This window comes from Pseudophryne corroboree, chromosome 7 (genome assembly GCF_028390025.1).
Source record: "Pseudophryne corroboree isolate aPseCor3 chromosome 7, aPseCor3.hap2, whole genome shotgun sequence".
In the NCBI taxonomy this organism is placed as follows: Eukaryota; Metazoa; Chordata; class Amphibia; order Anura; family Myobatrachidae; genus Pseudophryne; species Pseudophryne corroboree.
This window is the reverse complement of record NC_086450.1, coordinates 295,545,572-295,565,288: the sequence shown is the minus strand read 5'-3', so window position 1 is coordinate 295,565,288 and position 19,717 is coordinate 295,545,572. Positions and strand designations below refer to the sequence as shown.

General features: G+C 42.3%; 1 pseudogene; it reads left to right on the top strand.

Moving 5' to 3' along the window:
- The first annotated feature begins 19,338 nt into the window (after nt 1-19,338).
- LOC134946259 (5S ribosomal RNA) lies at nt 19,339-19,457 on the top strand (annotated as a pseudogene).
- Nucleotides 19,458-19,717: the final 260 nt, after the last annotated feature.

Here is a 19,717-nt window from a genome sequence, read left to right as displayed (position 1 = left end):
TATGGCACATTTACACAAATAGTATAGGGTTATCAATATTTTGAATCAATCACCATCACAGATCCTTTTTTATCTGTGTCCTACATTTGTCTAGCACATATTTAGTCAACAGTGTGTAAATTTTAATCAGAGTTAATCTTATTCATTTTTTAGTTAATCTGAACGCTGATAATCCCTCTCCACCTCTTTGTTCTTGACCACCAATTCACTGGACAGTTCACTCTCTCACACCCTATATTATTATATCACCAACCAATTGCCACTTTTATGGGCTAATATCAACACCAACATTATTTCTTGTCACCGGGTTATTTTAGGGGTAAACACTAATCTTATTTTCTGTCAGTTAATCTAGGTAATACTAATAAGCAGAACAGGTAGGTAGAACATAGCTTTCCTTTGGTTTAAAAATACACACTAATAGGTATTGCCTATGTGTAATAGCCCTCCCCCCTTTTTTTCTCCCCGTTCTATAAATCTAATTAAGATCATATTTTTTTCATCATTAATTGTCGGGATATATCATCATGTACTGAACAAGCAAATATTCCCTTGAGTAACAACAGGTCACTTTTTGTATTTTAATTTGTCATAATATACGGTAGAATGACTCAGTTTGCCAATTCGACTCTAGTACAATGTCCTACAGGATCATTATTATCAATTACAGTGGGTTATATTAAGACTAATCTGAGTGAGAAAAGTGTCTCCATTAGAAATAGTGTCCTCTCTCAATCTATACACTAAATAAATTTCATAATATATGTACTTAAATGTCCAAAGTTTATTAACCTAATTTTGTGCAATGACTTTTTACTCCTAATTAAAATGGCCCTGAGTCGCCAATCATAAGTGAATAAACATGGCTGCTATCAGCCAACCAAGATCCAAATCTAACATGGCACAGAGCCACCAACCATATGTAAAAAAAATATGGTCACCGCCTGCCAACCAAATGTAAAAAATATGGCTGCTGCCCACCAACTAGGGAACCCACTCCCCCAAAACATTTGCATCTGGGATGACGCTGCTGAGACATGCGCATCACCGGAAATAAGGACACGGCTTTAGCTAGCGCATGATTGCAGGTGCGCGCCATATGGCCAGGGTGCACGCATCACCGGAAGTGTGACGTGGCCCTGGAATGCACAGAAGTGTGACGTGGACCTGAATGGTGTGTCACTGGAAATATGCGTCATCAGGAGCGCGTATCATGTTAGGGACCGGAAGTGTGACATGGCCCTGGACCGGAAGTGTGACGTGGCCCTGGAACGAACGGAAGTGTGACGCGGCCCTGAATGGCGTGGCACTGTAAAGACGCTCATCAGGAGCGCGTATCATGTGGGGGACGTACGGAAGGAAGTGCACCATGGATTGAGGCGGCTTCTGGTAATATGGATAGTGGGACCAGGGGTGTATCTAGGGGTCCGAGCACCCCTGGCAAAGTAAGGGGCTTGCGTCCCCCTACACACTTTTGGAATAAGGTGTGAGTATTGGAAATGGGGCATGGTCTTGTGGGGGAAGGGCGTGGACATAATAGTACTTCCAATTCAAACTAGGCTACACAGTAGTGTCCCTTATTCACATTACACCGCACAGTAGTGTCTCGTATTCACGTTACACTATCCCTCCCCCCTACCCCTAAACCACCTTTCCCATAGCCTGACCTTAACCCGCCCCCCAAAAAATCCTCTTCATTGGTGCCTAACTCTAACCCACCCTTCCTAATCTCCCTCTCTGCAGCCTAACCCTAACCCTAAACCTCCCACCCTCGCAGCCTAACCCTAACCCTCCCACGCGGCTTGACAGTGGAGATTTTGGCACCAACTCGATCCGGATTTTGGCATTCTGCATCGCTATCTATGTTGGGATGCTAGCATCAGCATTCTGAGCAGTTTCGGTATGCTGGCGTCAGCTTTCCAACCGCCGGGATGCCAAACGCCAGCATCTTGACTGCATCCCGAATGAAATGCTAATGAGCTGCTGTGAGATGAGCCTCAAACCAAACACCATTAGCCGGATGGTAGAAGTGCTTCCTGTTAGAAAAAACATCAGGGTGCCATCACTTCCAAGATAAAATTAACAATTATACAATTAACTGATATACATTTCCTTGAACCTGGCCTTGAAATAGGTAAGATATGTATTTTCTTTATTACACGCAACAAGTTAAAGTTTTCGCTTACTTATTACTTACTTACATCTAACATGCATGAAAATTGTGTAGTTTTCCAGATACTACAGTCAATTCTCCCAAACACTGCCACTTTTTTATTATCTTCAACAACAAATAGACCTATAGCACTGTGCTATATAACAATTGCTGTGTACCTGGTGAGAGTCTATTACTGCCGACGCAGCGCCGGTGTCCGTCAGCACTGCACGCCACTAGTGATCAGACTAGTGCCCAGCAGCACCGCACTTGTAATCAAGCTCACAATAAACTACAGTTCCCAGCAGCCCTTCCTGCCGGGAGCTCCCAGCAACAAGGGCTGCTTGGAGCTGTAGTTTATTTTGGGTCTGATTACAAGTGCAGTGCTGCCGGACACCAGCGCCGCTCCAGCAGTAACAGACTCACACCAGGAACAGTCTGACAGTACTGCTATTCTACCCTTTGGCCGCGGGTGGCACAGCCAGGCGGCGCCCCCTTCTTGCCTGACGCCCCTGGCGAGTGCCATCCTGGCCAATAGGTAGATACACCCCTGAGTTGGACCCGGTAACACTGCACTTCTGGATTGAAGGTGAGATCACACTCCTTCCTGAAACCAATTAACTATAAATACCCAAGGGATGTAGTCACATCTACACCAGTGAACAAGCCTATTTAGGTGAAACAGTCCATTTGGTGAAGGGTATTGGGCACTGCGCAGCTCATACCCACCCTTGGGGTACCCTGGTTCTGTAAGCGCCCATTTGGGCTTGAAATATTTATTTATGCTTACAAAACTTTTTTTATCTTGCTATGATTTAACTTGTTGTGCCAAAGAATATTATGTATCTATAGTTGTCTTTTCTTTCTTTTTTCTATATGCTAACTCATTAGCAGGATTGGTTGATTTTCAGTTTATAAAAACATCTGATAAATTAGGCTTAAAATTCTTGGCTAATGTGAGATCTATGTGGTCTGTGACCACTTTGAGAATTCTGAGCAAGAGTATTCCAAACTTGTTTTTGTTATCTACAAGCAATCTTTGACCAGGCTTAAATTGTGACCTAAAGGAATATTTTTGCATATTCCTTTGCTCATTTTTTGAGGGTTCTTTGTTTAAAAAAGATGATCCCTTTTTTTTCTATATACCAACATTGTGTTTTGGTAAGAAAAAGATATTCAATACTTTTCCTGCTTGTATTGAACCTTGAGATTAATCTCCTTTGTGTACAATATATCGGCACCAGAGTCGGACTGGCCCACAGGGGAGCAGGGGAAACCACCGGTAGGCCCCACTGCCTGTGGGCCCTCCTCCTCCTCTAGGGATCAGGTTCCAGTCTCTATCCTAGTGCACATGAATTATGTATTATACATATGTTACATTATACTTCATAAGAACATGGTTTATTATATATTTACCAAGTGGCACAGAACATGTACTCTGTAATGGTTAGCCAAACCTCTGTGGTTGCTGGCCACACACTTAAGCATGGGCCCCTACAACAGCATTCCCCCAGTGGGCCCTTCATTCCCCAGTCCGACACTGATCGGCACTGTCACTGGGTTGTGACAGAGATTGAATATATTATCTTGGCTGCATCAAATCCTAATGAATTAGATTAAAACACATGGTTCATCTGCATAAATATATAGAGACCTGCTGTTACAGAATAGCACCACCATAAAAGTGCATAATCAATAATATTATAAATACGTTAACCAAAAAAGGGGGGGATTTGAGGACTGCGCTTGTTTGTCTCACTTGATCAGTAAAAGCTGCTATGGAGAAGAGGCTTTCCACTAGCCTCTTAAAATCTACACCAAAAAGTAAAATAAAGTATCTCCCAGCGCTTGTGTTTCTCAAGTGTATCAATATATTTCCTACTGTAGTAGTCAAAGTATGCAAATATATAAATATATAAATAAATACAATAAAAATGTTTTTATAAAAATTATATTTTCTTTATTCAAAATATGGTGTTTACAACACATAAAAGGGGAATATTATCTACCACTAATGTTCAATTAAAATCAATATAATTGTGACCCTAATACCGGTATACTTTAGACAAAAAACAAACCAACATAAAACATATACTAATGGTGCTTATTTCAGTGGTTTACTTAAAAAGTCCACAGTTACAATTTCCAAGCATGTTTTCTTTCCTAGCTGGAAAATTGAATTTTTACTGGGGAAATATAATCTGTGTTTCCAGAAAGAAGACTGTGCCCAACTGGATCAAATAGCTCTGCTCACCGCAGCAGTTAGTCCTTAACTCACATCAGTATCTTTCTATGGTTAAATCAGCACTCTTAGCCGGGAATGTGTCATGTGTAGACTTACTTAAATGCCACAGGTCCAGAAAGGTATTGAATGCCACAGGTCCAGAAAGGTGCGGGTGTCTGCCGGCAGACAGTTGTTGGTGCCTCTGCGATCAACTAGTTTCGCCTGTCTAAGCAGGCTTCCTCAGGATAGCCGAGTGCACCTCCTACCCCGCACTTTAAACTCTCCCTGGCATTCGTTGCTATGGCGACTGGGATCTCTCCGCCCATCGTCAGGTTCCACTGTACACAGCTCAGCATTGTGTTGCTGTGGTAACCGGGATCCACTCGTCGCGTCGCGTCACTTCCGCTTCCTTTCTTCGGCATTCGTTGTCATGGTAGCCTGGATTCTCTTTGTATGTTATTGATTCCCTGCATCACGTCATTTTCGGTTTGGTAGCTCCGCCCATAGGGAACTCCACTACCTTCCGCCCAGCATTCAGTTGCCATGGAGACTAGGATCTCCTTAACGCATCACTTCCTGGTTTTCTTTGATGCTGTAGTTCTTTCTGCTCCCAGCATTTTTATTTATTTAAAAGGCTATATAAGAGCAGGGCCGGAGCTTCCACTAGGCATCTTTAGGCAGCTGCCTAGGGGCGCCGGGACCTGAGGGGGCGGCCTGCTGCAGCTGCCTAAGAAAGGTAGCATAGTCCTACCTTTCACAGCCACTGCAATCCCCCAGAATGCATATCTTACAGTAGCCGTGGCTGCCAAGCTCCCGTATTGCAGCCTCCAGCTCCACCTCCACCCGGCACAGGCAGTAACTTTGACAGCTCCTGGAGACCTGGCTGGGGGTGACATGGAGCACTGCTCTTCATTCCAGGCTCTTCACAGACTACTCAGTTCCAACTCTGCACTGCAGCCTGCAGGTAAGGTGGCTGCACAGTGCATTCTCTGCATTGATAAGGAAAGAGAGCGAGAGCAGCGGTGTGGTGAGGGGGTGGGGGGGAGGAGATAAGGAGCAGGCATGTACACAGTCTGGGGGGATGAGCAGCAGCATGCACACAGATTTTGGGGGGGATAGAACAGCAAACATTTAACAGAGTAGGGGGGAGGGGGTAAGAGCAGCATGGCTTTCATCTGAAGGGTGGGTAGGGGGAAGGGGCAGAAGGCAGAAGTTTTGCCTAGGGTGCCGAGAAACCTTGCACCGGCCCTGTATAAGAGACATCTCTTACTGGCCACTTTTATCTAGTGGATTGTCAGTGTCCTTTGATTATGTTGTGGCAATGACTTCTGTTATTACATTTAGATGGTCTCATAGTAGATGGAGAAACATTCTAATATATATATATATATACAGTTCCTTCTTTGATCTGTAGTCCCCAACCGTTTTCTTATACTTTATAATTATTCTTCTGTTTTCCTCCTCAAATTTGTCGTGTTTTAAACAAACACATCCATCATTATCACATACAATTGGCATACATAAAACAGTGCCTACGGATAGAGTTAAACATACATAACTACCACCCCATCCCCATTATATCTAATCTTATACTATTATATCCTATTCTTTTAGAAACGGATAGAGTTCCCAATCTATGTTTAATCCCTTAGGTATAAGCGTCCCCAGTTCAAAAATAGTTCTTGCCTCTTCCTTAAGGAGTGCACTATCCCAATCCCCCCCTCTCCATGATTTCTGTATTAGTTTAATACCAATAAATTCCAGGCTGCAGGATTGCTATCATGGACTTTAAGGAAGTGTTCTGGAATACTATGATTGTCCTTCTTAGTTCTGATATTATTTAGATGCTCATTAATTCGAATTTGAAGGCACCGATAGGTCTTCCCTACATATTGAAGCCCGCAGGGGCAGGTGATCAAATAAATCACCCCCTTCGAATTGCAGATGATTTTATCCTTTATTTTATATTCTTTTCCTGTACTGTTAGATTTGTATTTCACTATTGGTTTCGTTGATATATTTTTCGTTTTTCTGCAAACCATGCAATTGTTACACCTGTAGAATCCCGGCTCCATGTCTTTTAGCCATGTTGTTTTTCTCCTGTCGTTATTACAGTAGCTCCTCAATAGACTGTTTTTTAGGGTAGGTGCCCTCCTATAAACAATTCTAGGTTTCTCCGGTAAAATATCTTTAAGCTCTTCATCTGCAGTAAGGATGTGCCAATGTTTGTATAGACTTTCTTCTAGAAGTCTCCGCTGACTCGAGAATCCCAGCAGGAACATCACATCATCTTTTTTCCTCTCATTCTTACTTTTATACCGGAGGAGATCAGTCCTGTTCATCTTATCCACTTCATCCTTATTTGTCTCCAATTCATTCTTTCTGAAGTTCTTCTCTCCAAATTTGTTCATAAGATCCAATGCTTGTATCTCGTAGTCTGCTTTCTTAGAGCAATTCCTCCGTATTCGTCTTATCTGGCCTTTGGGGACATTGGCCAACCACTTCGGATGATGGTTGCTCTTGAAGTGTAAATAACTATTGCAGTCCACTTCCTTAATATACGTTCTTGTTTCAATCTGATTATTCTCAATGAAGATGGTTAAATCTAGAAAGTTTATGCTGGTATCACTGATCTCACTTGTAAATTCCAGGTTATATCCATTTTTATTTATCTTTATGATGAATTGTTCCAGATCTTCTTTCGTCCCATTCCAGATGATGAACACATCATCTATAAATCTTGCCCACAAAATCAAGTTGGGGAGGTATTCATTGTTTGTCCAGATAAATTCATTTTCCCACTGGGCAAGGAAGAGATTGGCATAAGAAGACGCGAAGTTCGTACCCATAGCTGGAACAGTTCATCATCTGGAATGGGACGAAAGAAGATCTGGAACAATTCATCATAAAGATAAATAAAAATGGATATAACCTGGAATTTACAAGTGAGATCAGTGATAACAGCATAAACTTTCTAGATTTAACCATCTTCATTGAGAATAATCAGATTGAAACAAGAACGTATATTAAGGAAGTGGACTGCAATAGTTATTTACACTTCAAGAGCAACCATCATCCGAAGTGGTTGGCCAATGTCCCCAAAGGCCAGATAAGACGAATACGGAGGAATTGCTCTAAGAAAGCAGACTACGAGATACAAGCATTGGATCTTATGAACAAATTTGGAGAGAAGAACTTCAGAAAGAATGAATTGGAGACAAATAAGGATGAAGTGGATAAGATGAACAGGACTGATCTCCTCGGGTATAAAAGTAAGAATGAGAGGAAAAAAGATGATGTGATGTTCCTGACGGGATTCTCGAGTCAGCGGAGACTTCTAGAAGAAAGTCTATACAAACATTGGCACATCCTTACTGCAGATGAAGAGCTTAAAGATATTTTACCGGAGAAACCTAGAATTGTTTATAGGAGGGCACCTACCCTAAAAAACAGTTTAGTGAGGAGCTACTGTAAGAACGACAGGAGAAAAACAACATGGCTAAAAGACATGGAGCCGGGATTCTACAGGTGTAACAATTGCGTGGTTTGCAGAAAAATGAAAAATATATCAACGAAACCAATAGTGAAATACAAATCTAACAGTACAGGAAAAGAATATAAAATAAAGGATAAAATCACCTGCAATTCGAAGGGGGTGATTTATTTGATCACCTGCCCCTGCGGGCTTCAATATGTAGGGAAGACCTATCGGTGCCTTCAAATTCGAATTAATGAGCATCTAAATAATATCAGAACTAAGAAGAACAATCATAGTATTCCAGAACACTTCCTTAAAGTCCATGATAGCAATCCTGCAGCCCTGGAATTTATTGGTATTAAACTAATACAGAAATCATGGAGAGGGGGGATTGGGATAGTGCACTCCTTAAGGAAGAGGCAAAAACTATTTTTGAACTGGGGACGCTTATACCTAAGGGATTAAACATAGATTGGGAACTCTATCCGTTTCTAAAAGAATAGGATATAATAGTATAAGATTAGATATAATGGGGATGGGGTGGTAGTTATGTATGTTTAACTCTACCCGTAGGCACTGTTTTATGTATGTCAATTGTATGTGATAATGATGGATGTGTTTGTTTAAAACACGACAAATTTGAGGAGGAAAACAGAAGAATAATTATAAAGTATAAGAAAACGGTTGGGGACTACAGATCAAAGAAGGAACTGTATATATATATTTGAATGTTTCTCCATCTACTATGAGACCATCTAAATGTAATAACAGAAGTCATTGCCACAACATAATCAAAGGACACTGACAATCCACTAGATAAAAGTGGCCAGTAAGAGATGTCTCTTATATAGCCTTTTAAATAAATAAAAATGCTGGGAGCAGAAAGAACTACAGCATCAAAGAAAACCAGGAAGTGATGCGATAAGGAGATCCTAGTCTCCATGGCAACTGAATGCTGGGCGGAAGGTAGTGGAGTTCCCTATGGGCGGAGCTACCAAACCGAAAATGACGTGACGCAGGGAATCAATAACATACAAAGAGAATCCAGGCTACCATGACAACGAATGCCGAAGAAAGGAAGTGGAAGTGACGCGACGAGTGGATCCCGGTTACCACAGCAACACAATGCTGAGCTGTGTACAGTGGAACCTGACGATGGGCGGAGAGATCCCGGTCGCCATAGCAACGAATGCCAGGGAGAGTTTAAAGTGCGGGGTAGGAGGTGCACTCGGCTATCCTGAGGAAGCCTGCTTAGACAGGCGAAACTAGTTGATCGCAGAGGCACCAACAACTGTCTGCCGGCAGACACCCGCACCTTTCTGGACCTGTGGCATTCAATACATTTCTGGACCTGTGGCATTTAAGTAAGTCTACACATGACACATTCCCGGCTAAGAGTGCTGATTTAACCATAGAAAGATACTGATGTGAGTTAAGGACTAACTGCTGCGGTGAGCAGAGCCATTTGATCCAGTTGGGCACAGCCTTCTTTCTGGAAACACAGATTATATTTCCCCAGTAAAAATTCAATTTTCCAGCTAGGAATGAAAACATGCTTGGAAATTGTAACTGTGGACTTTTTAAGTAAACCACTGAAATAAGCACCATTAGTATATGTTTTATGTTGGTTTGTTTTTTGTCTAAAGTATACCGGTATTATGGTCACAATTATATTGATTTTAATTGAACAGTAGTGGTAGATAAAATTCCCCTTTTATGTGTTGTAAACACCATATTTTGAATAAAGAAAATATAATTTTTTATAAAAACATTTTTATTGTATTTATTTACATATTTATATATTTGCATACTTTGACTACTACAGTAGGAAATATATTGATACACTTGAGAAACATAAGCCCTGGAAGATACTTTATTTTACAATAATATTATAAATAAGGAAATATATTTATTTCTATCTTTTCATACTTTCCGCTTACTTTTCTTATATCTATAATGTGCTCTCTCATCCAGGGAAGCAGGGGCAGAACTCCCATAGACAACGGAGTCCATTGCCGCCGGGCTCCTGACCAGAAGTGGGCATGGCACCTGCTCCGTTGTCCCCCCCCCCCCATTCCATCCACACATGATTCTGCAGTGCAGCAGGAGAAGCTAGAGGAGCCTGTGAGCATGCACAGCGGGTATCAGCATCATTGGCACTCGCTCCTCCACGTGACATCTGACCGCACATGACCCAGCGGAGCTGCCCGCCAGGACACAGAGCAGGCACAAGGACAGAGTGCACAGTGCGGGGAAGCAGGGCTGCACTGTCAGGAGCGCGGACTCCTTATAACTGGACACTATGTAAGTGCAAGCCCTTTTGGGAGAGGGGGCATGTGACACAGTCACAGTGCTACCAAATAAATTATTTTTTTTAGTCTATATAGTATTATATATATATATATATATATATATATGCAATCATCCAAAAATGCAGCACACCAAATTAGACAGTCACAGTGGCATAATTAGCAGCACTGTCACAGTGTCTTATTTGGAGTGCTGAGTTATTGAATGATTGCTAGTATTTTGCTATTTGCGGATGCCCAACACCTTTATTCCTTTGCAGCAGGAGTTGGGCCACAGAGTTTCTATATATATATATATATAGAGATGTGCACCTGAAATTTTTGGGTTTTGTGTTTTGGTTTTGGATTCGGTTCCGCGGCCGTGTTTTGGATTCGGACGCGTTTTGGCAAAACCTCCCTAAAACATTTTTGTCGGAGTCGGATGTGTTTTGGATTCGGGTGTTTTTTTTTCAAAAACAGCTTAAATCATAGAATTTGGAGGTAATTTTGATCCTATAGTATTATTAACCTCAATAACCACAATTTACACTCATTTCCAGTCTATTCTGAACACCTCACACCTCACAATATTATTTTTAGTCCTAAAATTTGCACCGAGGTCGCTGGATGACTAAGCTAAGCGACCCAAGTGGGCGGCACAAACACCTGGCCCATTTAGAAGTGGCGCTGCAGTGTCAGACAGGAAGGCACTTAAAAAAATTAGCCCCAAACATCACATAATGCAGAGATAAATAAATAAAAAAAGAGGTGCAAGATGGACTTGTCCTTGGGCCTTCCCACCCACCCTTATGTTGTATAAACAGGACATGCACACTTTAACAAACCCATCATTTCAGCCACAGGGTCTGCCACATGACTGTGGCTGAAATGACTGGTCGGTTTGGGCCCCCACCAAAAAAGAAGCAATAAATCTCTCCTTGCACAAACTGGCTCTACATAGGCAAGATGTCCACCTCCTCCTCATCGTCCGATTCATCACCCCTTTCACTGTGTACATCCCCCTCCTCACAGAGTATTAATTCGTCCCCACTGGAATCCACCATCTCAGGTCCCTGTGTACTTTCTGGAGGCAATTGCTGGTGAATGTCTCCACGGAGGAATTGATTATAATTCATTTTGATGAACATCAACTTCTCCACATTTTCTGGAAGTAACCTCGTACGCCGATTGCTGACAAGGTGAGCGGCTGCACTAAACACTCTTTCGGAGTACACACTGGAGGGGGGGCAACTTAGGTAAAATAAAGCCAGTTTGTGCAAGGGCCTCCAAATTGCCTCTTTTTCCTGCCAGTATACATTTGGACTGTCTGACGTGCCTACTTGGATGCGGTCAATAATATAATCCTTCACTATTCTTTCAATGGTGACAGAATCATATGCAGTGACAGTAGATGACATGTCACTAATCGATGGCAGGTCCTTCAGTCCAGACCAGATGTCAGCACTCGCTCCAGACTGCCCTGCATCACCACCATCGGGTGGGCTCGGAATTCTTAGCCTTTTTATCACAGCTCCAGTTGCGGGAGAATGTGAAGAAGGAGCTGTTGACGGGTCACGTTCCGCTTGACTTGACAAGTGTCCCACCAGCAGGTCTTTGCATCTCGGCACACTTGTGTCTGCCGGAAAGAGAGATACAACGTAGGCTTTAAACCTAGGATCGAGCACGGTGGCCAAAATGTAGTGCTCTGATTTCAACAGATTGACCACCCGTGAATCCTGGTTAAGCGAATTAAGGGCTCCATCCACAAGTACCACATGCCTAGTGGAATCACTTCATTTTAGCTCCTCCTTCAATCTCTCCAGCTGCTTCTGCAAAAGCCTGATGAGGGGAATGACATGACTCAGGCTGGCAGTGTCTGAACTGACTTCACGTGTGGCAAGTTCAAAGGGTTGCAGAACCTTGCACAATGTTGAAATCATTCTCCACTGCGCTTGAGTCAGGTGCATTCCCCCTCCTTTGCCTATATCGTAGGCAGATGTATAGGCTTGAATGGCCTTTTGCTGCTCCTCCATCCTCTGAAGCATATAGAGGGTTGAATTCCACCTCATTACCCCCTCTTGCTTCAGCTGATGGCGGGGCAGGTTCAGGAGTGTTTGCTGGTGCTCCAGTCTTCGACATGCGGTGGCTGAATGCCGAAAGTGGCCCGCAATTCTTCGGGCCACCGACAGCATCTCTTGCACGCCCCTGTTGTTTTTTAAATAATTCTCCACCACCAAATTCAATGTATGTGCAAAACATGGGACGTGCTGGAATTTGCCCACATGTAATGCATGCACAATATTGGTGGCGTTGTCCGATGTCACAAATCCCCAGGAGAGTCCAATTGGGGTAAGCCATTCTGCGATGATGTTCCTCAGTTTCCGTAAGAGGTTGTGAGCTGTGTGCGTCTTATGGAAAGCGGTGATACAAAGCGTAGCCTGCCTAGGAACGAGTTACTGTTTGCGAGATGCTACTACTGGTGCCGCCGCTGCTGTTCTTGCTGCGGGAGGCAATACATCTACCCAGTGGGCTGTCACAGTCATATAGTCCTGAGTCTTCCCTGCTCCACTTGTCCACATGTCCGTGGTTAAGTGGACATTGGGTACAACTGCATTTTTTAGGACAATGGTGACTTTTTCTGACGTCTGTGTACATTCTCGCTATCGCCTGCTTAGAGAAGTGGAACCTAGATGGTATTTGGTACCGGGGACACAGTACCTCAAGCAATTCTCTAATTCCCTGTGAATTAACGGTGGATACCGGACACACGTTTAACACCAACACAGCTGCCAAGACCTGAGTTATCCGCTTTGCAGCAGGATGACTGCTGTGATATTTCATCTTTCTCACAAAGGACTGTTGGACAGTCAATTGCTTACTGGAAGTAGTACAAGTGGTCTTCCGACTTCCCCTCTGGGATGACAATCGACTCCCAGCAGCAACAACAGCAGCACCAGCAGCAGTAGGCGTTACACTCAAGGATCCATCGGAGGAATCCCAGGCAGGAGAGGACTCGTCAGACTTGCCAGTGACATGGCCTGCAGGACTATTGACGTTCCTGTCTAAGGAGTAAAGTGAAACTGAGGGAGTTGGTGGTGTGGTTTGCAGGAGCTTGGGTACAAGAGGAAGGGATTTAGTTGTCAGTGGACTGCTTCTGCTGTCACCCAAAGTTTTTGAACTTGTCAATGATTTCTGATGAATGCGCTCCAGGTGACGTATAAGGGAGGATGTTCCTAAGTGTTTAACGTCCTTACCCCTACTTATTACAGCTTGACAAAGGCAACACACGGCTTGACACCTGTTGCCCACATTTCTGTTAAAATAATTCCTCACCGAAGAGGTGATTTTTTTTGTAATTTGATCAGGCATGTCAATGACCATATTCATCCCACGGACAGTAGGTGTCTTCCCGGGTGCCTGACTTAAACAAACCACCTTACCATCAGAATCCTCCTTGTCAATTTCCTCCTCAGCGCTAGCAACACCCATATCCTCATCCTGGTGTACTTCAACAGTGACATCTTCAATTTGACTATCAGGAACTGAACTGTGGGTGCTACTTCCAGCACTTGCAGGGGGCGTGCAAATGGTGGAAGGCGCTACCTCTTCCCGTCCAGTGTTGGGAAGGTCAGGCATCGCAACCGACACAATTGGACTCTTCTTGGGGATTTGTGATTTAGAAGAATGCACAGTTCTTTTCTGTGCTTTTGCCAGCTTAAGTCTTTTCATTTTTCTAGTGGGAGGATGAGTGCTTCCATCCTCATGTGAAGCTGAACCACTAGCCATGAACACAGACCAGGGCCTCAGCCGTTCTTTGCCACTCCATGTCGTAAATGGCATATTGGCAAGTTTACACTTCTCCTCAGAAGCTTTTAATTTAGATTATTGGGCCATTTTACTGAACTTTTGTTTTTTGAATTTTACATGCTCTCTACTATGACATTGTGCATCGGCCTTGGCAGACGACGTTGATGGCATTTCATCGTCTCGACCATGACTAGCAGTAATATATCAATAGCAATGGCCTACTGTACTGTATTATATATGTATACTGCTGGTCACCAAAATGCTGCACTGTCCTACTGTATACTGCTCACAATAATGCAGCAGAGACACTATACTTGACACAGAGCTGCAAGATACAGCAATGGACTACTGTACTGTACTATATATGTGTACTGCTGGTCACCAAAATGCTGCACTGTCCTACTATATACTGCTCACAATAATGCAGCACAGAGATAGTATACTTGACACAGAGCTGCAAGATATAGCAATGGCCTACTGTACTGTACTATATATGTGTACTGCTGGTCACCAAAATGCTGCACTGTCCTACTATATACTGCTCACAATAATGCAGCACAGAGATAGTATACTTGACACAGAGCTGCAAGATATAGCAATGGCCTACTGTACTGTACTATATATGTGTACTGCTGGTCACCAAAATGCTGCACTGTCCTACTATATACTGCTCACAATAATGCAGCACAGAGATAGTATACTTGACACAGAGCACAATGCAGCACACTGAGCACAGATATTTGCAGCACACTGAGCACAGATATGGAGCGTTTTCAGGCAGAGAACGTAGATATTTTCAGCACACTGAGCACAGATATTTGCAGCACACTGAGCACAGATTACGGAGCTTTTCAGGGAGAGAACGCAGCCACGTCCTCTCCAGTCAATCTCCAATGCACGAGTGAAAATGGCGGCGACGCACGGCTCTTTATATAGAATACGAATCTCGCAAGAATCCGACAGCTGGATGATGACGTTTGGGCGCGTTCGGGTTAACCGAGCAAGGTGGGAAGATCAGAGGCTGCCTCGCAACCGTGTAAAATAGGTGAAGTTCGAGGGGTTCGGATCTCGGAGAACCGAACCCGCTCATCTCTAATATATATATATATATATAGAGAGAGAGAGAGAGAGAGAGAACAGGATAGAGGGGCACTCAGCAGAAATTTTGCACTTAAAAGGAAATTTAATTCATACTTAACAGCATGATGTTTCAAATTATTAATTCATTCATCGACGTTTGGATCCAATCCGTCACATCAGGATGCACAACATATGCAGCAAATACAGCATATCTCAGCTGCCCATGTTCACCAGTATCAAATGGTTTGTGCCTGACGGGGCCCCTAAAATACCCCAAATGATTTCAAATAATGGCACCAATCAGCACAAGAATAAACCATGATGTGTTGAGGGGGACACACTCTTAATCAACATTATCACAGAGAATATCATTAACACAGGTAACCAGAAGAAACTCCCCTTACTAACTAGTACTCACTGCCGAGATCATCCTCCCACAGTGCCTATAGCCGGCGTGCGTTCCACCGCTACCCGGTGGAATGCATAGCATTTCCTGTGATGGGCGTAACTATACGTCTACGTCACTTCCGGCAATCATCTCACACATAGCAATGGCAACTAGCAAGACACTGCTGCATCAGAAGGAGACTGTAGTAGCGGCTCAAGTGATGATACCATGGGAACAAATAGCAAAAGTGTATAGCATAGAGCACAACAAAACACTATCCCCTAATGTAATATTGTACTAGAAATTGCTGGGAACTTCAGGGAGCCCGTTGGGGAGTAGCAAATTATGTAAACACATGCATATAAGAAACATTGAAAAAAGGTTAAAAACCATGTACATACAACCACAGACAATATGATGTACATATAAATACCACAATTGTAATAAAAAAACCCACAAAACCACAAATACATGTTAGAGCGTGTGCTGGCCAAAAAATCTAAATCAAAATAAAAAAATAAAAAAAATCATAAAAATCCACCAATGCCCAGATTTAATCCTATCCAGACTATTTACAAATGAAAAGGGTTAATTCCAGGGTCAAAGCACGACAAAGCATGGTGCAAAATCAATTAAGGAAAGCACTGAGGGAATTATTTTCATTTAAGCCATGAGGTGACAGTTCCTAATCGGAAAATCCATCTTGCCTCAAGTTTCTTAAGAATCAATGCCCTGTCTCCACCTCTTAATGGTGGTGGTACCCAGTCAATGATATGGCATTGTAAAGCATAAAGTTGGTGTCCAAGTGTCATGAAGTGATGGGCAACTGGTTTATCAGTTATTCCAGTGGATATAGCCAAGCGAATCATCATCCTGTAGTTGGCCATTCTCTCCCGGAAAGTGCATGTGGTCATCCCGACATAGGTAGATCCACAAGGGCACATTAATAAGTAGATTACAAACTCCATACAACAGTTGAGGTTATACCAAATCTGAATCGGCCTTCCCGTTTGTGGATGCGGAAAACTTGTGCCTGACACCATCGAGCGGCAGGTGGTACAACCGACACATTTAATGCAGCCAGGTTTTTGTGTCATTAACCAGGTGTTATCTTTGGTGTTACTTACTCTACTGGGGTACATCAAAAGTTGTTTCAAATTTCTGCCCCTTCTGTATGACATCATTGGCATCTCTTTATTGTATAACGCTGAAGAAGAGTCTGTAGACAAGATTGACCAGTGCTCCTTAATTGATCTAGCAACCAAAGATGATTTCTCATGAAATTGAGTTACGAATGTCAACCGATCACCTTTCTTATTTAGTTGTCTGCGTGTCTTTTTACGTGCTTTGGTGAGGCAACCCTCTATGGTCCTAGAATTATAGCCCCTATCCAAAAAACATTGTTTCATCAATGTTTCGATCAGAATTGTTCCTTAACACCCGCATAAATTGCGAAATGGGGAGGCTATTCTTCAGGTGTGGAGGATGGTTACTTGCAGCATGCAATAAAGTGTTCCTATCTGTTTCCTTTCGGAACAAGATCGTTTTTAATCTTGAACCATCACGTGTGACGGTAACGTCCAAAAATTGAATGGACAATCGACTACAATGTCCCGTGAAGCCGACACTACTTTCTAAACAGTTTAATGTGCCAAGCATCTCATTAAAAATCTCCTTGTTGCCCCTCCACAGCAAAAAAATATCGTCAATATATCTCTTGAAATATAAAATCCTCTCACCAAACTTAGGAAAGATATGTGTCGATTCATATTCATGCATGAAGACTCCTGCATAAATTGGGGCCACACTGGACCCCACTGTGGTCCCCGCGCACTGAATCTAGTAGATGCCATCATACATGAAATGATTGTGAACTAAAATGAGCTCAAGCAGCTCCAAAATCATCTCTATGGGGGGCCCAATAAGTCTAAGGCTAATCATCAATTTTCCATACCGCTACAATACCCTGATCATGCGGGATAATTGTATATAACGAAGCCACATCTAATGTGGTAAGCAGCACATCATCGGTCAGATCATCAAGTGATAGACTATTGTCCAAGAAATCCCTGGTATCTCGCAAGTAAGTGGAGATGTATTGGACAAGATGCTGCAAAAAGTTGTCAACAAAAATAGCCAAAGGCTGCAAAAGAGAGCCCCTGGCTGAAATAATAGGCCTGCCGGGGGCATCTACTAGAGTCTTATGTACCTTCGGTAAGGTGTATATTAGTGGACAGACCGTATAGTCAACATTAAGGTACTCCACAATTTGTTCAGTAAGCCAACCATGACTAATGGCTCTTTCAAGGATGTTATCAACAACTCTTTTAATCTGCAGAATGGGATTTAAGATGCATCGTGTATAGGTAGACCTGTCAGCCAGTTGACATCTAATCTCACGGTCGTAGTCACAAAAATTCTGTACAACTAATGCCCCTCCCTTGTCTGCAGGGCGTATGGTAATAGAGTGGTTACTCCTATGGGACTTCAATGCTTAATACTGATCAGCCAATAGAATATTATAATAAGACTTGACCTCCTTAGTGTTAAGGTCTTGGTCTACCATACATAAACAAGTATGGACACTAGAATTTGTGCATTGTGGATCAAACATGCTTGGTCTCCGAAATTAACTAGAATCAAAATCACCAGTACCACTAGTGTTTTTGTTGTGAAAAAATGATTTCAATCTTATTTTACAACCAAACTTGTAATGATCCACAGCCAAATTGAAGCGATTGTGTTTAAAGGTGGGAACAAAAGACAAACCAAGCGAGAGTAATGACAACTCACCCAGGGTCAGTTGGTATCCTGATAGATTAAAGACCATATTCAAATCCTCCTTCACCTCCTCCCTCTTTACCTTATACCCCCCTCTCCTCGGGTGGGGCCTGTGTCTACCGTGGTATGGCTCACGTAGCCTCTTGTGCGCTGATCTAAAAAAGGGGCAACAGAGTTTATTTATATATATATATATATATATATACACACACACACAGTATATATATATATATATATATATATATATATATGTACACAGTATTAGAAGAGCAACAACAACTCAATAAATTCTCTGCAGAATTTATTGAGTTGTTGTTGTTCTTCTAATACTGCCGTGAGTGCTGCTCTTCAATTACCTACACTACATATTATTTACTGAAGGCACCAGGCTGAGCTGTATTCAAGAGGAGGTGAGTGCCGATTATGGATGGAAGTATATATATATATATATATATATTATATACGTACACACACACAAATTTATCTATATGGGGGGGCACCAATATTTATCTTGCCTCTGGGCAACTGGCCCAAACATACGCCACTGCAGGGAAGGTAGTACATAAATCTCTGACACAAAGATAGACTGGTTCTACAGGCTCTCTGGACAGTAGAAGCACATTTTCTTTTTATGGAGCACACACACACAGTATATATATATATATATATATATATATATATTTATATGTACACAGTATTAGAAGAACAACAACTCAATAAATTCTCTGCAGAATTTATTGAGTTGTTGTTGTTCTTCTAATACTGCCGTTAGTGCTGCGCTTCAATTACCTACACTACATATTATTTACTGAAGGCACCAGGCTGAGCTGTATTCAAGAGGAGGTGAGTGACGATTTTGGATGTAAGTATATATATATATATATATATTATATACGTACATACGTAAGTACGTACGTACGTACGTACGTACGTACGTATGTACGTACGTTCGTACACACAAATTTATCTATATGGGGGGCACCAATATTTATCTTGCCTCTGGGCAACTGGCCCAAACATATGCCACTGCAGGGAAGGTAGTACATAAATCTCTGACACAAAGATAGACTGGCTCTACAGGCTCTCTGGACAGCAGAAGCACATTTTCTTTTTATGGAGCAAGTACTCTCTCATTCAGCAGATTACTGCCATACTCCATAGGATATGCCCAATCTCACCCGACTTTGGAAGCAAATCTATGGTAGGCCTGGTCAGTACTTGGTTGGGAGACCACCAAAGAATACTCGGTGCAGTAAACAAAAAATGCTGAAAAGCAGAAGGAAGATCTACACTATTAATTCTTACTAATTCATCATATAACCTGTTTTACTGACCTATTGGCAAGTTCAAACTAGTAGGAGACCTCAGGCTCTTGCTAAAAATATTTAGATATTTTTTTATCTACACTTTTATTAATCTATATTAGTGAATACTATACTATCTCTGTATGTGAAGACTAGTGGGGATCTTTCCTCTTTTCTTTGGTGAACTACTGTATGCAATATTCTGTTGAAAAAAA